The sequence below is a fragment of the Taeniopygia guttata genome, chromosome 1, assembly GCF_048771995.1.
Source record: "Taeniopygia guttata chromosome 1, bTaeGut7.mat, whole genome shotgun sequence".
NCBI classification, from domain to species: Eukaryota; Metazoa; Chordata; class Aves; order Passeriformes; family Estrildidae; genus Taeniopygia; species Taeniopygia guttata.
In genome coordinates, this window is record NC_133024.1 from 33004 (window position 1) to 51772 (window position 18769).

Sequence of the window (18769 nt, forward strand, 5' to 3'; positions counted from 1 at the left end):
AGCTCCTGTCTGGGACTTATCCTTCGATGTTCGGATTTTTTCCAGTCAGCTGCCGGCTCAGAGCCACAGGGCCCTGAGCACAAACATCGGCTGTTTTCCCTGGGAAAGAAAACTCACCAGTCCAGGTTCCAGATGTCAGTTTGTACGGCTCCTCTGGGACTGTCAGGGCACAAGTATGAGGTGGAGGCACCTTCTCTATAGGGCCCGTCCTTCGATGTTTGGATTTTTTACAATCAGCTGCCTCCTAAAGGGCCACAGGATCCTGAGCAGAAACATCGGCTGTTTTCCCTGGGAAAGAAAATTCACCAGTCCAGGTCCCTCATGTCAGCTTGTAGGGCTCCTCTGGGACTGTCAGGGCAGCACAAGTATAAGGTGGTGGCAGATTCTCTATGGGGCCCATCCTTCGATATTCGGAATTTTTGCAGGCAGCTCCCCGCTAAGGGGCACAGGGCCCTGGGCAAAAACATTGGTTGTTTTCCTGGGAAAGAAAACTCACCAGTCCAGGTTCCTGATGTCAGTTTGTAGGGCTCCTCTGGGACTGTCAGGGCAGCACAAGTATGAGGTGGAGGCAGCTTCTGTATGGGGCCCATCCTTCGATGTTCGGATTTTTTGCAATCACCTGCCTGCTCAGGGCCACAGGACCCTGAGCAGAAACATCGGCTGTTTTCCCTGGGAAAGAAAACTCACCTCTCCAGGTTCCTGATGTCAGTTTGTAGGGCTCGTCTGGGACTGTCAGGGCAGCACAAGTATGAGGTCGGGGCAGCTACTGTCCGGGACTTATCCTTTGATGTTTGGATTTTTTGCAGTCAGCTGCCGGCTCAGAGCCTCATGACCCAGAGCAGAAACATCGGCTGTTTTCCCTGGGAAAGAAAACTCACCAGTCCAGGTTCCAGATGTCAGTTTGTAGGGCTCCTCTGGGACTGTCAGGGCAGCACAAGTATGAGGTGGAGGCAACTTCCGTATGGGGCCCATCCTTCGATGTTCGGATTTTTTGCAATCAGCTGCCTGCTCAGGGCCACAGGACCCTGAGCAGAAACATCGACTGTTTTCCCTGGGAAAGAAAACTCACCAGTCCAGGTTCCTGATGTCAGTTTGTAGGGCTCCTCTGGGACTGTCGGGGCAGCACAAGTATGAGGCGGGGGCAGCTTCTGTATGGGGCCCATCCTTCGATGTTCGGATTTTTTGCAATCGCCTGCCTGCTCAAGGCCACAGGACCCTGAGCAGAAACATCGGCTGTTTTCCCTGGGAAAGAAAAGTCACCAGTCCAGGTTCCTGATGTTAGTTTGTAGGGCTCCTCTGGGACTGTCAGGGCAGCACAAGTATGAGGTGGAGGCACCTTCTCTATAGGGCCCATCCTTCGATGTTTGGATTTTTTACAATCAGCTGCCTGCTCAGGGCCACAGGATCCTGAGCAGAAACATCGGCTGTTTTCCCTGGGATAGAAAACTCACCAGTCCAGGTCCCTCATGTCAGCTTGTAGGGCTCCTCTGGGACTGTCAGGGCAGCACAAGTATGAGGTGGAGGCAGCTTCTGTATGGGGCCCATCCTTTGATGTTTGGATTTTTTGCAATCAGCTGCCTGCTCAGGGCCACAGGACCCTGAGCAGAAACATCGGCTCTTTTCCCTGGGAAAGAAAACTCACCAGTCCAGGTTCCTGATGTCAGTTTGTAGGGCTTATCTGGGACTGTCAGGGCAGCACATGTATAAGGTGGTGGCAGATTCTCTATGGGGCCCATCCTTCGATATTCGGAATTTTTGCAGGCAGCTCCCCGCTAACGGGCACAGGACCCTGGGCAAAAACATTGGTTGTTTTCCTGGGAAAGAAAACTCACCAGTCCAGGTTCCACATGTCAGCTTGTAGGGCTCCTCTGGGACTGTCAGGGCAGCACAAGTATGAGGTGGAGGCAGCTCCTGTAAGGGAATTATCCTTCGATGTTCGGAGTTTTTGCAGTCAGCTGCCGACTCTGAGCCACAGGGCCCTGAGCACAAACATCGGCTGTTTTCCCTGGGAAAGAAAACTCACCAGTCCAGGTTCCAGATGTCAGTTTATAGGGCTCCTCTGGGACTGTCGGGGCAGCACAAGTATGAGGTGGAGGCAGCTTCTGTATGGGGCCCATCCTTCGATGTTTGGATTTTTTGCAATCAGCTGCCTGCTCAGGGCCACAGGACCCTGATCAGTAACATCGGCTGTTTTCCCTGGGGAAGAAAACTTACCAAACAAGGTTCCTGATGTCAGTTTGTAGGGCTTCTCTGGGACTGTCAGGGCAGCACAAGTATGAGGTGGAGGCAGCTCCGGTCTGGAACTAATCCTTCGATGTTTGGATTTCTTGCAATCAGCAGCCGGCTCAGAGCCACAGGGCCCTGAGCAGAAACATCGGCTGTTTTCCCTGGGAAAGAAAACTCACCAGTCCAGGTTCCTGATGTCAGTTTGTAGGGCTTCTCTGGGACTGTCAGGGCAGCACAAGTATAAGGTGGATGCAGATTCTCTATGGGACCCATCCTTTGATATTCGGAATTTTTGCAGGCAGCTCCCCGCTAAGGGGCACAGGGCCCTGGGCAAAAACATTGGTTGTTTTCCTGGGAATGAAATCTCACCAGTCCAGGTTCCTGATGTCAGTTTGTAGGGCTCCTCTGGGACTGTCGGGGCAGCACAAGTATGAGGTGGAGGCAGCTTCTGTATGGGGCCCATCCTTCGATGTTTGGATTTTTTGCAATCAGCTGCCTGCTCAGGGCCACAGGACCCTGAGCAGAAACATCGGCTGTTTTCCCTGGGAAAGAAAATTCACCAGTCCAGGTCCCTCATGTCAGCTTGTAGGGCTCCTCTGGGACTGTCAGGGCAGCACAAGTATAAGGTGGTGGCAGATTCTCTATGGGGCCCATCCTTCGATATTCGGAATTTTTGCAGGCAGCTCCCCGCTAACGGGCACAGGACCCTGGGCAAAAACATTGGTTGTTTTCCTGGGAAAGAAAACTCACCAGTCCAGGTTCCACATGTCAGCTTGTAGGGCTCCTCTGGGACTGTCAGGGCAGCACAAGTATGAGGTGGAGGCAGCTCCTGTAAGGGAATTATCCTTCGATGTTCGGAGTTTTTGAAGTCAGCTGCCGACTCAGAGCCACAGGGCCCTGAGCACAAACATCGGCTGTTTTCCCTGGGAAAGAAAACTCACCAGTCCAGGTTCCAGATGTCAGTTTATAGGGCTCCTCTGGGACTGTCGGGGCAGCACAAGTATGAGGTGGAGGCAGCTTCTGTATGGGGCCCATCCTTCGATGTTTGGATTTTTTGCAATCAGCTGCCTGCTCAGGGCCACAGGACCCTGATCAGTAACATCGGCTGTTTTCCCTGGGGAAGAAAATTTACCAGACAAGGTTCCTGATGTCAGTTTGTAGGGCTTCTCTGGGACTGTCAGGGCAGCACAAGTATGAGGTGGAGGCAGCTCCTGTCTGGGACTTATCCTTCGATGTTCGGATTTTTTCCAGTCAGCTGCCGGCTCAGAGCCACAGGGCCCTGAGCACAAACATCGGCTGTTTTCCCTGGGAAAGAAAACTCACCAGTCCAGGTTCCAGATGTCAGTTTGTACGGCTCCTCTGGGACTGTCAGGGCACAAGTATGAGGTGGAGGCACCTTCTCTATAGGGCCCGTCCTTCGATGTTTGGATTTTTTACAATCAGCTGCCTCCTAAAGGGCCACAGGATCCTGAGCAGAAACATCGGCTGTTTTCCCTGGGAAAGAAAATTCACCAGTCCAGGTCCCTCATGTCAGCTTGTAGGGCTCCTCTGGGACTGTCAGGGCAGCACAAGTATAAGGTGGTGGCAGATTCTCTATGGGGCCCATCCTTCGATATTCGGAATTTTTGCAGGCAGCTCCCCGCTAAGGGGCACAGGGCCCTGGGCAAAAACATTGGTTGTTTTCCTGGGAAAGAAAACTCACCAGTCCAGGTTCCTGATGTCAGTTTGTAGGGCTCCTCTGGGACTGTCAGGGCAGCACAAGTATGAGGTGGAGGCAGCTTCTGTATGGGGCCCATCCTTCGATGTTCGGATTTTTTGCAATCACCTGCCTGCTCAGGGCCACAGGACCCTGAGCAGAAACATCGGCTGTTTTCCCTGGGAAAGAAAACTCACCTCTCCAGGTTCCTGATGTCAGTTTGTAGGGCTCGTCTGGGACTGTCAGGGCAGCACAAGTATGAGGTCGGGGCAGCTACTGTCCGGGACTTATCCTTTGATGTTTGGATTTTTTGCAGTCAGCTGCCGGCTCAGAGCCTCATGACCCAGAGCTGAAACATCGGCTGTTTTCCCTGGGAAAGAAAACTCACCAGTCCAGGTTCCAGATGTCAGTTTGTAGGGCTCCTCTGGGACTGTCAGGGCAGCACAAGTATGAGGTGGAGGCAACTTCCGTATGGGGCCCATCCTTCGATGTTCGGATTTTTTGCAATCAGCTGCCTGCTCAGGGCCACAGGACCCTGAGCAGAAACATCGACTGTTTTCCCTGGGAAAGAAAACTCACCAGTCCAGGTTCCTGATGTCAGTTTGTAGGGCTCCTCTGGGACTGTCGGGGCAGCACAAGTATGAGGTGGGGGCAGCTTCTGTATGGGGCCCATCCTTCGATGTTCGGATTTTTTGCAATCGCCTGCCTGCTCAAGGCCACAGGACCCTGAGCAGAAACATCGGCTGTTTTCCCTGGGAAAGAAAAGTCACCAGTCCAGGTTCCTGATGTTAGTTTGTAGGGCTCCTCTGGGACTGTCAGGGCAGCACAAGTATGAGGTGGAGGCACCTTCTCTATAGGGCCCATCCTTCGATGTTTGGATTTTTTACAATCAGCTGCCTGCTCAGGGCCACAGGATCCTGAGCAGAAACATCGGCTGTTTTCCCTGGGATAGAAAACTCACCAGTCCAGGTCCCTCATGTCAGCTTGTAGGGCTCCTCTGGGACTGTCAGGGCAGCACAAGTATGAGGTGGAGGCAGCTTCTGTATGGGGCCCATCCTTTGATGTTTGGATTTTTTGCAATCAGCTGCCTGCTCAGGGCCACAGGACCCTGAGCAGAAACATCGGCTCTTTTCCCTGGGAAAGAAAACTCACCAGTCCAGGTTCCTGATGTCAGTTTGTAGGGCTTATCTGGGACTGTCAGGGCAGCACATGTATAAGGTGGTGGCAGATTCTCTATGGGGCCCATCCTTCGATATTCGGAATTTTTGCAGGCAGCTCCCCGCTAACGGGCACAGGACCCTGGGCAAAAACATTGGTTGTTTTCCTGGGAAAGAAAACTCACCAGTCCAGGTTCCACATGTCAGCTTGTAGGGCTCCTCTGGGACTGTCAGGGCAGCACAAGTATGAGGTGGAGGCAGCTCCTGTAAGGGAATTATCCTTCGATGTTCGGAGTTTTTGCAGTCAGCTGCCGACTCTGAGCCACAGGGCCCTGAGCACAAACATCGGCTGTTTTCCCTGGGAAAGAAAACTCACCAGTCCAGGTTCCAGATGTCAGTTTATAGGGCTCCTCTGGGACTGTCGGGGCAGCACAAGTATGAGGTGGAGGCAGCTTCTGTATGGGGCCCATCCTTCGATGTTTGGATTTTTTGCAATCAGCTGCCTGCTCAGGGCCACAGGACCCTGATCAGTAACATCGGCTGTTTTCCCTGGGGAAGAAAACTTACCAAACAAGGTTCCTGATGTCAGTTTGTAGGGCTTCTCTGGGACTGTCAGGGCAGCACAAGTATGAGGTGGAGGCAGCTCCGGTCTGGAACTAATCCTTCGATGTTTGGATTTCTTGCAATCAGCAGCCGGCTCAGAGCCACAGGGCCCTGAGCAGAAACATCGGCTGTTTTCCCTGGGAAAGAAAACTCACCAGTCCAGGTTCCTGATGTCAGTTTGTAGGGCTTCTCTGGGACTGTCAGGGCAGCACAAGTATAAGGTGGATGCAGATTCTCTATGGGACCCATCCTTTGATATTCGGAATTTTTGCAGGCAGCTCCCCGCTAAGGGGCACAGGGCCCTGAGCAAAAACATTGGTTGTTTTCCTGGGAATGAAATCTCACCAGTCCAGGTTCCTGATGTCAGTTTGTAGGGCTCCTCTGGGACTGTCGGGGCAGCACAAGTATGAGGTGGAGGCAGCTTCTGTATGGGGCCCATCCTTCGATGTTTGGATTTTTTGCAATCAGCTGCCTGCTCAGGGCCACAGGACCCTGAGCAGAAACATCGGCTGTTTTCCCTGGGAAAGAAAACTCACCAGTCCAGGTTCCTGATGTCAGTTTGTAGGGCTTCTCTGGGACTGTCAGGGCAGCACAAGTATAAGGTGGATGCAGATTCTCTATGGGACCCATCCTTTGATATTCGGAATTTTTGCAGGCAGCTCCCCGCTAAGGGGCACAGGGCCCTGGGCAAAAACATTGGTTGTTTTCCTGGGAATGAAATCTCACCAGTCCAGGTTCCTGATGTCAGTTTGTAGGGCTCCTCTGGGACTGTCGGGGCAGCACAAGTATGAGGTGGAGGCAGCTTCTGTATGGGGCCCATCCTTCGATGTTTGGATTTTTTGCAATCAGCTGCCTGCTCAGGGCCACAGGACCCTGAGCAGAAACATCGGCTGTTTTCCCTGGGAAAGAAAACTCACCAGTCCAGGTTCCTGATGTCAGTTTGTAGGGCTCCTCTGGGACTGTCAGGGCAGCACAAGTATGAGGTGGAGGCAGCTCCTGTATGGGAATTATCCTTCAATGTTCGGAGTTTTTGCAGTCATCTGCCGGCTCAGAGCCTCATGACCCAGAGCTGAAACATCGGCTGTTTTCCCTAGGAAAGAAAACTCACCAGTCCAGGTTCCAGATGTCAGTTTGTAGGGCTCCTCTGGGTCTGTCAGGGCAGCACAAGTATGAGGTGGCGGCAGCTTCTGTATGGGGCCCATCCTTCGATGTTTGGATTTTTTGCAATCAGCTGCCTGCTCAGGGCCACAGGACCCTGAGCAGAAACATCGGCTGTTTTCCCTGGGAAAGAAAACTCACCACTCCAGGTTCCTGATGTCAGTTTGCAGGGCTCGTCTGGGACTGTCAGGGCAGCACAAGTATGAGGTGGAGGCAGCTCCTGTATGGGAATTATCCTTCGATGTTCGGAGTTTTTGCAGTCATCTGCCGGCTCAGAGCCTCATGACCCTGAGCTGAAACATCGGCTGTTTTCCCTGGGAAAGAAAACTCACCAGTCCAGGTTCCTGATGTCAGTTTGTAGGGCTTCTCTGGGACTGTCAGGGCAGCACAAGAATAAGGTGGTGGCAGATTCTCTATGGGGTCCATCGTTTGATATTCGGAATTTTTGCACGCAGCTCCCCGCTAAAGGGGCACAGGGCCCTGGGCAAAAACATTGGTTGTTTTCCTGGGAAAGAAAACTCACCAGTCCAGGTTCCTTATGTCAGTTTCTAGGGCTCCCATGGGACTGTCAGGGCAGCACAAGTATGAGGTGGGGGCAGCTCCGGTCTGGGACTTATCCTTCGTTGTTCGGATTTTTTGCAGTCAGCTGCCGGCTCAGAGCCACAGGGCCCTGAGCACAAACATCACCTGTTTTCCCTGGGAAAGAAAACTCACCAGTCCAGGTTCCTGATGTCAATTTGTAGGGCTCCTCTGGGACTGTCAGGGCAGCAGAAGTATGAGGTGCAGGCAGCTTCTGTATAGGGCCCATCCCTGGATGTTCGGATTTTTTGCAATCAGCTGCCTCCTCAGGGCCACAGCATCCTGAGCAGAAATATCAGTTGTGTTCCCTGGGAAAGAAAACTCACCAGTCCAGGTTCCTGATGTCAGCTTGTAGGGCTCCCATGGGACTGTCAGGGCAGCACAAGTATGAGGTGGGGGCAGCTCCGGTCTGGAACTTATCCTTTGATGTTCGGATTTTTTGCAGTCAGCTGCCGGCTCAGAGCCACAGGGCCCTGAGCACAAACATCACCTGTTTTCCCTGGGAAAGAAAACTCACCAGTCCAGGTTCCTGATGTCAGTTTGTAGGGCTCCTCTGGGACTGTCAGGGCAGCACAAGTATGAGGTGGGGACAGCTTCTGTATGGGGCCCATCCTTCAGAGTTCCGATTTTTTGCAATCAGCGACCTGCTCTGGGCCACAGGACCCTGAGCAGAAACATCGGCTGTTTTCCCTGGGAAAGAAAACTCACCAGTCCAGGTTCCTGATGTCAGTTTCTAGGGCTCCTCTGGGACTGTCAGGGCAGCACAAGTATGAAGTGCAGGCAGCTTCTGTATGGGGCCCATCCTTCGATGTTCGGATTTTTTGCAATCAGCTGCCTGCTCAGGGCCACAGGGCCCTGAGCACAAACATCGGCTGTTTTCCCTGGGAAAGAAAACTCACCAGTCCAGGTTCCTCATGTCAGCTTGTAGGGCTCCTCTGGGACTGTCAGGGCAGCACAAGTATGACGTGGAGGCAGATTCTCTATGGGGCCCATCCTTCGATGTTCGGATTTTTTGCAATCACCTGCCTGCTCAGGGACACAGGACCCTGTGGAGAAACATCGGCTGTTTTCCCTGGGAAGGAAAACCCACCAGTCCAGGCTCCCGATGTTAGTTTGTAGGGCTCCTCTGGGACTGTCAGGGCAGCACAAGTATGAGGTTGGGGCAGCTCCAGTCTGGGACTTATCCTTCGAGGTTCGGATTTTTTGCAATCAGCTGCCTGCTCAGGGCCACAGGACTGTGAGCGGAAACATCGGCTGTTTTCCCTGGGAAAGAAAACTCACCAGTCCAGGTTCCTGATGTCAGTTTGTAGGGCTCCTCTGGGACTGTCAGGGCAGCACAAGTATGAGGTGGGGAAGCTCCGGTCTGGGACTTATCCATCGATGTTTGGATTTCTTGCAATCAGCAGCCGGCTCAGAGGCACAGGACCCTGAGCAGAAACATCGGCTGTTTTCCCTGGGAAAGAAAACTCACCAGTCCAGGTTCCTGATGTCAGTTTGTAGGGCTCCTCTGGGACTGTCAGGGCAGCACAAGTATGAGGTGGAGGCAGCTTCTGTATGGGGCCCATCCTTCGAAGTTCGGATTTCTTGCAATCAGCTGCCTGCTCAGGGCAACAGGACCCTGAGCAGAAACATCGGCTGTTTTCCCGGGGAAAGAAAACTCACCAGTCCAGGTTCCTGATGTCAGTTTGTAGGGCTCGTCGGGGACTGTCAGGGCAGCACAAGTATGAGGTCGGGGCAGCTCCTGTCTGGGACTTATCCTTCGATGTTCGGATTTTTTGCAGTCAGGTGCCGGCTCAGAGCCTCATGACCCAGAGCTGAAACATCTGCTGTTTTCCCGGGGAAAGAAAACTCACCAGTCCAGGTTCCTGATGTCAGTTTGTAGGGCTCGTCGGGGACTGTCAGGGCAGCACAAGTATGAGGTCGGGGCAGCTCCTGTCTGGGACTTATCCTTCGATGTTCGGATTTTTTGCAGTCAGGTGCCGGCTCAGAGCCTCATGACCCAGAGCTGAAACATCTGCTGTTTTCCCTGGGAAAGAAAACTCACCAGTCCAGGTTCCTGATGTCAGTTTGTAGGGCTCCCATGGGACTGTCAGGGCAGCACAAAGAAGAGATGGGGACAGCTCCTGTCTGGGACTTATCCTTCGATGTTCGGATTTTTTCCAGTCAGCTGCAGGGTCAGAGCCACAGGGCCCTGAGAACAAACATCGGCTGTTTTCCCTGGGAAAGAAAACTCACCAGTCCAGGTTCCTGATGTTAGTTTCTAGGGCTCCTCTGGGACTGTCAGGGCAGCACAAGTATGAGGTGGAGGCACCTTCTCTATAGGGCCCATCCTTCGATGTTTGGATTTTTTACAATCAGCTGCCTCCTCAGGGTCACAGAATCCTGAGCAGAAACATCGCCTGTTTTCCCTGGGAAAGAAAACTCACCAGTCCAGGTTCCTGATGTCAGTTTGTAGGGCTCCTCTGGGACTGTCAGGGCAGCACAAGTATGAGAGGGAGGCAGCTCCTGTATGGGAATTATCCTTCGATGTTCGGAGTTTTTGCAGTCAGCTGCCGGCTCAGAGACACAGGGCCCTGAGCACAAACATCACCTGTTTTCCCTGGGAACGAAAACTCACAAGTCCAGGTTCCTGATGTCAGTGTGTAGGGCTCGTCGGGGACTGTCAGGGCAGCACAAGTATGAGGTGGGGGCAGCTTCTGTATTGGGCCCATCCTTCGATGTTTGGATTTTTTGCAATCAGCTGCCTGCTCAGGGCCACAGGACCAAGACCAGAAACATCGGCTGTTTTCCCTGGGAGAGAACACTCACCAGTCCAGGTTCCTGATGTCAGTTTGTAGTGCTCCTCTGGGACTGTCAGAGAAGCACAAGTATAAGGTGGTGGCAGATTCTCTATGAGGTCCATCCTTCGATATTCGGATTTTTTGCAACCAGCTGCCGGCTCAGAGCCACAGGGCCCTGAGCACAAACATCACCTGTTTTCCCTGGGAAAGGAAACTCACCCGTCCAGGTTCCTGATGTCAGTTTGTAGGGCTCCTCTGGGACTGTCAGGGCAGCACAAGTATAAGGTGGTGGCAGATTCTCTATGGGGCCCATCGTTCGATATTCAGAATTTTTGCAGGCAGCTCCCCACTAAGGAGCACAGGGCCCTGGGGAAAAACATTGGTTGTTTTCCTGGGAATGAAAACTCACCAGTCCAGGTTCCTGATGTCAGTTTGTAGGCCTCCCATGGGACTGTCAGGGCAGCACAAATATGAGGTGGAGGCAGCTTCTGTATTGGGCCCAGCCCTCGATATTCGGATTTTTTGCAATCAGCAGCCAGCTCTGAGCCACAGGGCCCTGAGCACAAACATCGGCTGTTTTCCCTGGGAAAGAAAACTCACCAGTCCAGGTTCCTGATGTCAGTTTGTAGGGCTCCTCTGGGACTGTCAGGGCAGCACAAGTATGAGGTGGAGGCAGCTTCTGTCTGGGGCCCATCCTTCGAAGTTCCGATTTTTTGCAATCAGCTACCTGCTCTGGGCCACAGGACCCTGAGCAGAAACATCGGCTTTTTTCCCTGGGAAAGAAAACTCACCAGTCCAGGTTCCTGATGTCAGTTTCTAGGGCTCCTCTAGGACTGTCAGGGCAGCACAAGTATGAAGTGGAGGCAGCTTCTGTATGGGGCCCATCCTTCGATGTTCGGATTTTTTGCAATCAGCTGCCTGCTCAGGGCAACAGGGCCCTGAGCAGAAACATCGGCTGTTTTCCCTGGGAAAGAAAACTCACCAGTCCAGGTTCCTGATGTCAGTTTGTAGGGCTCCTCTGGGACTGTCAGGGCAGCACAAGTATGAGGTGGAGGAAGCTTCTGTATGGGGCTCATCCTTCGATGTTTTGATTTTTTGCAATCAGCTGCCTGCTCATGGCCACAGGACCGAGTCCAGAAACATCGGCTGTTTTCCCTGGGAGAGAACACTCACCAGTCCAGGTTCCTGATGTCAGTTTGTAGGGCTCCTCTGGGACTGTCAGGGCAGCACAAGTATAAGGTGGTGGCAGATTCTCTATGGGGCCCATCCTTCGATATTCAGAATTTTTGCAGGCAGCTCCCCGCTAAGGGGCACAGGGCCCTGTGCAAAAACATTAGTTGTTTTCCTGGGAATGAAAACTCACCAGTCCAGGTTCCTGATGTCAGTTTGTAGGGCTCCCATGGGACTGTCAGGGCAGCACAAATATGAGGTGGAGGCAGCTTCTGTATTGGGCCCAGCCCTCGATGTTCGGATTTTTTGCAATCAGCAGCCGGCTCTGAGCCACAGGGCCCTGAGCACAAACATCGGCTGTTTTCCCTGGGAAAGAAAACTCACCAGTCCTGGTTCCTGATGTCAGTTTGTAGGGCTCCTCTGGGACTGTCGGGGCAGCACAAGTATGAGGTGGAGGCAGCTTCTGTATGGGGCCCATCCTTCGATGTTTGGATTTTTTGCAATCAGCTGCCTGCTCAGGGCCACAGGACCCTGAGCACAAACATCGGCTGTTTTCCCTGGGAAAGAAAACTCACCAGTCCAGGTTCCTGATGTCAGTTTGTAGGGCTCGTCTGGGACTGTCAGGGCAGCACAAGTATGAGGTGGAGGCAGCTTCTGTATTGGGCCCATCCTTCGATGTTTGGATTTTTTGCAATCAGCTGCCTGCTCAGGGCCACAGGACCCTGAGCAGAAACATCGGCTGTTTTCCCTGGGAAAGAAAACTCACCAGTCCAGGTTCCTGATGTCAGTTTGTAGGGCTCCTCTGGGACTGTCAGGGCAGCACAAGTATGAGGTGGAGGCAGCTTCTGTATGTGGCCCATCCTTCGATGTTCGGATTTTTTGCAATCAGCTGCCTGCTCAGGGCCACAGGACCCTGAGCAGAAACATCGGCTGTTTTCCCTGGGAAAGAAAACTCACCAGTCCAGGTTCCTGATGTCAGTTTGTAGGGCTCATCTGGGACTGTCAGGGCAGCACAAGTATGAGGTGGAGGCAGCTCCTGTATGGGAATTATCCTTCGATGTTCGGAGTTTTTGCAGTCAGCTGCCGGCTCAGAGCCTCAGGACCCAGAGCTGAAACATCGGCTGTTTTCCCTGGGAAAGAAAACTCACCAGTCCAGGTTCCTGATGTCAATTTGTAGGGTTCCTCTGGGACTGTCAGGGCAGCAGAAGTATGAGGTGGAGGCAGCTTCTGTATAGGGCCCATCCTTCGATGTTTGGATTTTTTGCAATCAGCTGCCTCCTCAGGGCCACAGCATCCTGAGCAGAAACATCAGCTGTGTTCCCTGGGAAAGAAAACTCACCAGTCCAGGTTCCTCATGTCAGTTTGTAGGGCTCCTCTGGGACTGTCAGGGCAGCACAAATATGAGATGGAGGCAGCTTCTGTATGGGGCCCATCCTTCGATGTTTGGATTTTTTGCAGTCAGCTGCCGACTCAGAGCCACAGGGCCCTGAGCACAAACATCACCTGTTTTCCCTGGGAAAGAAAACTCACCAGTCCAGGTTCCTGATGTCAGTTTGTAGGGCTCCTCTGGGACTGTCAGGGTAGCACAAATATGAGATGGGGACAGCTCCTGTCTGGGACTTATCCTTCGATGTTCGGATTTTTTGCAGTCAGCTGCCGGCTCAGAGCCACAGGGCCCTGAGCACAAACATCAGCTGTTTTCCCTGGGAAAGAAAACTCACCAGTCCAGGTTCCTGATGTTAGTTTGTAGGGCTCCTCTGGGACTCTCAGGGCAGCACAAGTATGAGGTGGAGGCACCTTCTCCATAGGGCCCATCCTTCGATGTTTGGATTTTTTGCAATCAGCTGCCACCTCAGGGCCACAGGATCCTGAGCAGAAACATCGGCTGTTTTCCCTGGGAAAGAAAACTCACCAGTCCAGGTTCCTCATGTCAGCTTGTAGGGCTCCACTGGGACTGTCAGGGCAGAACAAGTATGAGGTGGAGGCAGCTTCTGTATGGGACTTATCCTTCGATGTTCGGATTTTTTGCAGTCAGGTGCCGGCTCAGAGCCTCATGACCCAGAGCTGAAACATCTGCTGTTTTCCCTGGGAAAGAAAACTCACCAGTCCAGGTTCCAGATGTCAGTTTATAGGGCTCCTCTGGGACTGTCGGGGCAGCACAAGTATGAGGTGGAGGCAGCTTCTGTATGGGGCCCATCCTTCGATGTTTGGATTTTTTGCAATCAGCTGCCTGCTCAGGGCCACAGGACCGTGATCAGAAACATCGGCTGTTTTCCCTGGGAAAGAAAACTCACCAGTCCAGGTTCCTGATGTCAGTTTGTAGGGCTTCTCTGGGACTGTCAGGGCAGCACAAGTATGAGGTGGAGGCAGCTCCGGTCTGGAACTTATCCTTCGATGTTTGGATTTCCTGCAATCAGCAGCCGGCTCAGAGCCACAGGGCCCTGAGCACAAACATCGGCTGTTTTCCCTGGGAAAGAAAACTCACCAGTCCAGGTTCCTGATGTCAGTTTGTAGGGCTCCTCTGGGACTGTCAGGGCAGCACAAGTATGAAGTGGAGGCAGCTCGTGTATGGGAATTATCCTTCGATGTTCGGATTTTTTGCAGTCAGTTGCCGGCTCAGAGCCACAGGGCCCTGAGCACAAACATCACCTGTTTTCCCTGGGAAAGGAAACTCACCAGTCCAGGTTCCTCATGTCAGCTTGTAGGGCTCCTCTGGGATTGTCAGGGCAGCACAAGTATGAGGTGGAGGCAGCTTCTGTCTGGGGCCCATCCTTCGATGTTTGGATTTTTTGCAATCAGCTGCCTGCTCAGGGCCACAGGACCGTGATCAGAAACATCGGCTGTTTTCCCTGGGAAAGAAAACTCACCAGTCCAGGTTCCTGATGTCAGTTTGTAGGGCTTCTCTGGGACTGTCAGGGCAGCACAAGTATGAGGTGGAGGCAGCTCCGGTCTGGAACTTATCCTTCGATGTTTGGATTTCCTGCAATCAGCAGCCGGCTCAGAGCCACAGGGCCCTGAGCACAAACATCGGCTGTTTTCCCTGGGAAAGAAAACTCACCAGTCCAGGTTCCTGATGTCAGTTTGTAGGGCTCCTCTGGGACTGTCAGGGCAGCACAAGTATGAAGTGGAGGCAGCTCCTGTATGGGAATTATCCTTCGATGTTCGGATTTTTTGCAGTCAGTTGCCGGCTCAGAGCCACAGGGCCCTGAGCACAAACATCACCTGTTTTCCCTGGGAAAGGAAACTCACCAGTCCAGGTTCCTCATGTCAGCTTGTAGGGCTCCTCTGGGACTGTCAGGGCAGCACAAGTATGAGGTGGGGGCAGCTTTTGTATGGGGCCCATCCTTCGAAGTTCCGATTTTTTGCAATCACCTGCCTCCTCAGGGCCACAGGACCCTGAGCAGAAACATCGGCTGTTTTCCCTGGGAAAGAAAACTCACCAGTCCAGGTTCCTCATGTCAGTTTGTAGGGCTCCCATGGGACTGTCAGGGCAGCACAAGTATGAGGTGGAGGCAGCTTCTGTATGGGGCCCATCCTTCGATGTTTGGATTTTTTGCAATCAGCTGCCTGCTCAGTGCCACAGGACCAAGACCAGAATCATCGGCTGTTTTCCCTGGGACAGAACACTCACCAGTCCAGGTTCCTGATGTCATTTTGTAGTGCTCCTCTGGGACTGTCAGAGCAGCACAAGTATACGGTGGTGGCAGATTCTCTATGAGGTCCATCCTTCGATATTCGGATTTTTTGCAACCAGCTGCCGGCTCAGAGCCACAGGGCCCTGAGCACAAACATCACCTGTTTTCCCTGGGAAAGAAAACTCACCAGTCCAGGTTCCTGATGTCAGTTTGTAGGGCTCCTCTGGGACTGTCAGGGCAGCACAAGTATAAGGTGGTGGCAGATTCTCTATGGGGCCCATCGTTCGATATTCAGAATTTTTGCAGGCAGCTCCCCGCTAAGGGGCACAGGGCCCTGGGCAAAAACATTGGTTGTTTTCCTGGGAATGAAAACTCACCAGTCCAGGTTCCTGATGTCAGTTTGTAGGGCTCCCATGGGACTGTCAGGGCAGCACAAATATGAGGTGGAGGCAGCTTCTGTATTGGGCCCAGCCCTCGATATTCGGATTTTTTGCAATCAGCAGCCGGCTCTGAGCCACAGGGCCCTGAGCACAAACATCGGCTGTTTTCCCTGGGAAAGAAAACTCACCAGTCCAGGTTTCTGATGTCAGATTCTAGGGCTCCTCTGGGACTGTCAGGGCAGCACAAGTATGAGGTGGAGGCAGCTTCTGTATGCGGCCCATCCTTCGATGTTTGGATTTTTTGCAATCAGCTGCCTGCTCAGGGCCACAGGACCCTGAGCAGAAACATCGGCTGTTTTCCCTGGGAAAGAAAACTCACCAGTCCAGGTTCCTGATGTCAGTTTGTAGGGCTCGTCTGGGACTGTCAGGGCAGCACAAGTATGAGGTGGAGGCAGCTCCTGTATGGGAATTATCCTTCGATGTTCAGAGTTTTTGCAGTCATCTGCCGGCTCAGAGCCTCATGACCCAGAGCTGAAACATCGGCTGTTTTCCCTGGGAAAGAAAACTCACCAGTCCAGGTTCCAGATGTCAGTTTGTAGGGCTCCTCTGGGACTGTCAGGGCAGCACAAGTATGAGGTGGAGGCAGCTTCTGTATGGGGCCCATCCTTCGATGTTTGGATTTTTTGCAATCAGCTGCCTGCTCAGGGCCACAGGACCCTGAGCAGAAACATCGGCTGTTTTCCCTGGGAAAGAAAACTCACCAGTCCAGGTTCCTGATGTCAGGTTGTAGGGCTCCTCTGGGATTGTCGGGGCGGCACAAGTATGAGGTGGAGGCAGCTTCTGTCTGGGGCCCATCCTTCGATGTTCGGATTTTTTGCAATCAGCTGCCTGCTCAGGGCCACAGGACCCTGAGCAGAAACATCGGCTGTTTTCCCTGGGAAAGAAAACTCACCAGTCCAGGTTCCAGATGTCAGTTTGTAGGGCTCCTCTGGGACTGTCAGGGCAGCACAAGTATGAGGTGGAGGAAGCTTCTGTATGGGGCTCATCCTTCAATGTTCGGATTTCTTGCAATCAGCTGCCTGCTCAGGGCAACAGGGCCCTGAGCACAAACATCGGCTGTTTTCCCTGGGAAAGAAAACTCACCAGTCCAGGTTCCTGATGTCAGTTTGTAGGGCTCCTCTGGGACTGTCAGGGCAGCACAAGTATGAGGTGGAGGAAGCTTCTGTATGGGGCTCATCCTTCAATGTTTGGATTTTTTGCAATCAGCTGCCTGCTCAGGGCCAGAGGACCGAGTCCAGAAACATCGGCTGTTTTCCCTGGGAGAGAACACTCACCAGTCCAGGTTCCTGATGTCAGTTTGTAGGGCTCCTCAGGGACTGTCAGGGCAGCAGAAGTATAAGGTGGTGGCAGATTCTCTATGGGGCCCATCCTTCGATATTCAGAATTTTTGCAGGCAGCTCCCCGCTAAGGGGCACAGGGCCCTGGGCAAAAACATTGGTTGTTTTCCTGGGAATGAAAACTCACCAGTCCAGGTTCCTGATGTCAGTTTGTAGGGCTCCCATGGGACTGTCAGGGCAGCACAAATATGAGGTGGAGGCAGCTTCTGTATTGGGCCCAGCCCTCGATGTTCGGATTTTTTGCAATCAGCAGCCGGCTCTGAGCCACAGGGCCCTGAGCACAAACATCGGCTGTTTTCCCTGGGAAAGAAAACTCACCAGTCCAGGTTCCTCATGTCAGTTTGTAGGGCTCCTCTGGGACTGTCAGGGCAGCACAAGTATGAGGTGGAGGCAGCTTCTGTATGGGGCCCATCCTTCGATGTTTTGATTTTTTGCAATCAGCTGCCTGCTCAGGGCCACAGGACCCTGAGCAGAAACATCGGCTGTTTTCCCTGGGAAAGAAAACTCACCAGTCCTGGTTCCTGATGTCAGTTTGTAGGGCTCCTCTGGGACTGTCAGGGCAGCACAAGTATGAGGTGGAGGCAGCTTCTGTATGGGGCCCATCCTTCGATGTTCGGATTTTTTGCAATCACCTGCCCGCTCAGGGCCACAGGACCCTGAGCAGAAACATCGGCTGTTTTCCCTGGGAAAGAAAACTCACCAGTCCAGGTTCCTGATGTCAGTTTCTAGGGCTCCTCTGGGACTGTCAGGGCAGCACAAGTATGAGGTCGGGGCAGCTCCTGTATGGGAATTATCCTTCGATGTTCGGAGTTTTTGCAGTCAGTTGCCGGCTCAGAGCCACAGGGCCCTGAGCACAAACATCACCTGTTTTCCCTGGGAAAGGAAACTCACCAGTCCAGGTTCCTCATGTCAGCTTGTAGGGCTCCTCTGGGATTGTCAGGGCAGCACAAGTATGAGGTGGAGGCAGCTTCTGTCTGGGGCCCATCCTTCGATGTTTGGATTTTTTGCAATCAGCTGCCTGCTCAGGGCCACAGGACCGTGATCAGAAACATCGGCTGTTTTCCCTGGGAAAGAAAACTCACCAGTCCAGGTTCCTGATGTCAGTTTGTAGGGCTTCTCTGGGACTGTCAGGGCAGCACAAGTATGAGGTGGAGGCAGCTCCGGTCTGGAACTTATCCTTCGATGTTTGGATTTCCTGCAATCAGCAGCCGGCTCAGAGCCACAGGGCCCTGAGCACAAACATCGGCTGTTTTCCCTGGGAAAGAAAACTCACCAGTCCAGGTTCCTGATGTCAGTTTGTAGGGCTCCTCTGGGACTGTCAGGGCAGCACAAGTATGAAGTGGAGGCAGCTCCTGTATGGGAATTATCCTTCGATGTTCGGATTTTTTGCAGTCAGTTGCCGGCTCAGAGCCACAGGGCCCTGAGCACAAACATCACCTGTTTTCCCTGGGAAAGGAAACTCACCAGTCCAGGTTCCTCATGTCAGCTTGTAGGGCTCCTCTGGGACTGTCAGGGCAGCACAAGTATGAGGTGGGGGCAGCTTTTGTATGGGGCCCATCCTTCGAAGTTCCGATTTTTTGCAATCACCTGCCTCCTCAGGGCCACAGGACCCTGAGCAGAAACATCGGCTGTTTTCCCTGGGAAAGAAAACTCACCAGTCCAGGTTCCTCATGTCAGTTTGTAGGGCTCCCATGGGACTGTCAGGGCAGCACAAGTATGAGGTGGAGGCAGCTTCTGTATGGGGCCCATCCTTCGATGTTTGGATTTTTTGCAATCAGCTGCCTGCTCAGTGCCACAGGACCAAGACCAGAATCATCGGCTGTTTTCCCTGGGACAGAACACTCACCAGTCCAGGTTCCTGATGTCATTTTGTAGTGCTCCTCTGGGACTGTCAGAGCAGCACAAGTATACGGTGGTGGCAGATTCTCTATGAGGTCCATCCTTCGATATTCGGATTTTTTGCAACCAGCTGCCGGCTCAGAGCCACA

General features: G+C 53.0%; 2 long non-coding RNA genes across 3 annotated transcripts; both read right to left on the reverse strand.

Moving 5' to 3' along the window:
• Positions 1 to 7168: 7168 nt before the first annotated feature.
• On the reverse strand, positions 7169 to 10822 carry LOC140684318 (uncharacterized). 2 transcript variants are annotated; one of them, XR_012056476.1, is made up of 5 exons: positions 10037 to 10822; positions 9846 to 9924; positions 9464 to 9610; positions 7555 to 7840; positions 7169 to 7320 (listed from the first exon to the last, which is right to left on the reverse strand). It is a non-coding gene; the product is annotated as an uncharacterized lncRNA (long non-coding RNA). The 2 variants fall into 2 exon arrangements; XR_012056473.1 differs by having other exon boundaries at positions 9464 to 9924.
• A 6-nt stretch (positions 10823 to 10828) lies between these two features.
• LOC140684329 (uncharacterized) lies at positions 10829 to 15560 on the reverse strand. Its single transcript, XR_012056483.1, has 3 exons — positions 14619 to 15560; positions 14237 to 14506; positions 10829 to 13776 (listed from the first exon to the last, which is right to left on the reverse strand). It is a non-coding gene; the product is annotated as an uncharacterized lncRNA (long non-coding RNA).
• Positions 15561 to 18769: the final 3209 nt, after the last annotated feature.